Genomic DNA, 1,614 nt, shown 5'->3' on the forward strand with positions numbered 1-1,614 from the left:
TATACGTTTCTGGATATATATATATATATATATATATATATATATATATATATATATGCACTGTATATACGTAGACGTGGGTATTATGTAGGACGAATGCCGATATGCAACGGAGCGACAAAGATCATTAAGGAGCTCGAAGGAGATAGTGATTAATAGGAGGTGTTACAGGTGCGAGTAATAGAGACCGTAGACGTTCCGGAGTAACGTATCAATCGTTTGCGGTACTGTTAAATATTTTTTGAGAAATTAAAAATAAATCATGAAAATCGTACGAACCAAGCGTCGTTTTTAAATGCCTTTAAAGAATGAAGTGATAAAAACGTTAATGGGCATTCAGAAGATCCTTCAACAGTTTCCTCGTTGAAACAGTGGTAAATCAATAGTCTGACTCTATCATTATACATATAGACGCCTTGAGTATCTCGGTACCAAGTGGATAAAAGTCAACAGGAGGATCCCGAGCTTTAATTCAAACTATTCGAACCAACCCTAAACGCAAAGTCCTGATGCGAGTGAGGAAACTGGAGTGAAGCTCCCATGACGTATAAGGAACTTGGGTCCATGTAGGAAGTTGGTGGGCAATAGCCCCGTACCGTCAATTACGTCATACAGGTCTCCGAACGAAGTTTCCCCATTATCATCGCCATTATCGTATCAATAATCAAAATTTTCGTCGACCGGAACGACCGTCTCGAGAAACCTTGCGGCGTCACAAGAAATCTGAATTTCGACAGATCGCGATGTACGTTGACTACGAAAAAGTCTGACTGATGGTAAGTAGCTTTAATCGAAATGAGGGGAAGATAAGCAGGAGGGGGGATGTTCTCTGAATCGATCGGAAAGTATCCATGGGTAAGGAGGGGTGGTGGGAAAGTACTTATGGATAGAAGATTCTCCTCCCCTCCCTCCAACCCTTCGATACAGGCAGGTAGGGAAAGATCAGGGGGGTTCCAATGGATGACCAGAGACCAATCATCCACTTTGGGTATGACACCAAGAGCGTTGCAGGACCACGTGGGTGGTGGCACTGATCGGCCGTGGTACGATGTCCGATAAGATTCTGATAAGGGCGAAGCCAAGGGGGTGCAATTAGAAATTACAGAGCATCGTACAGAGCTCGTAGCGGATTAGCAGTTATTAAGTTCGGGCTGATCGGTTTGGTTTGTCGAGGCTAATGGGCAGCGCCCTTTGGGCGGGAATCAGCTGACCGTCCGGCTGTCAAATTTCCAGTTGAGCGTCGCTGGCTGCGGGCTCTCAGATTGGGTTAGCAAAAGGGCGCAGTTGGGCGAGAGGGTGCCGGCGATGATGGTGGTTGGGGGTTCGCTGGGACCAGGGTAGGATCAGGAGGATGAGGAGGGGGAGGAGGTTGAGGGTGGCTAGAGGGTGTTATTAGGGGTTGCTCATAGGGTGGCAGCGCGATCAATGCCAGGGAGTCATGCTAGCCCCCTTTGAATCCATATATATATATATATATATATATATATATGTTCACATATAGCCACACATATTCAATGTAAAGGGACTCCTTACACGTGAGGGTATTCCGAGGGTGCGCGTTTACCAGTGCGTGTGAATTATCGGACTGCGTATGTTCACATATAGCCACACATA

General features: G+C 45.7%; 1 protein-coding gene across 1 annotated transcript in view; it reads right to left on the bottom strand.

Annotated features, from left to right (window-relative positions):
- Positions 1-1,614, bottom strand: part of LOC107268232 (basic proline-rich protein) — a 67,550-nt gene that overhangs the window by 4,290 nt on the left and 61,646 nt on the right. The window lies entirely within an intron of this gene.

The sequence above is a fragment of the Cephus cinctus genome, unplaced genomic scaffold (genome assembly GCF_000341935.2).
Source record: "Cephus cinctus unplaced genomic scaffold, Ccin1 Ccin1_scaffold0048, whole genome shotgun sequence".
NCBI classification, from domain to species: Eukaryota; Metazoa; Arthropoda; class Insecta; order Hymenoptera; family Cephidae; genus Cephus; species Cephus cinctus.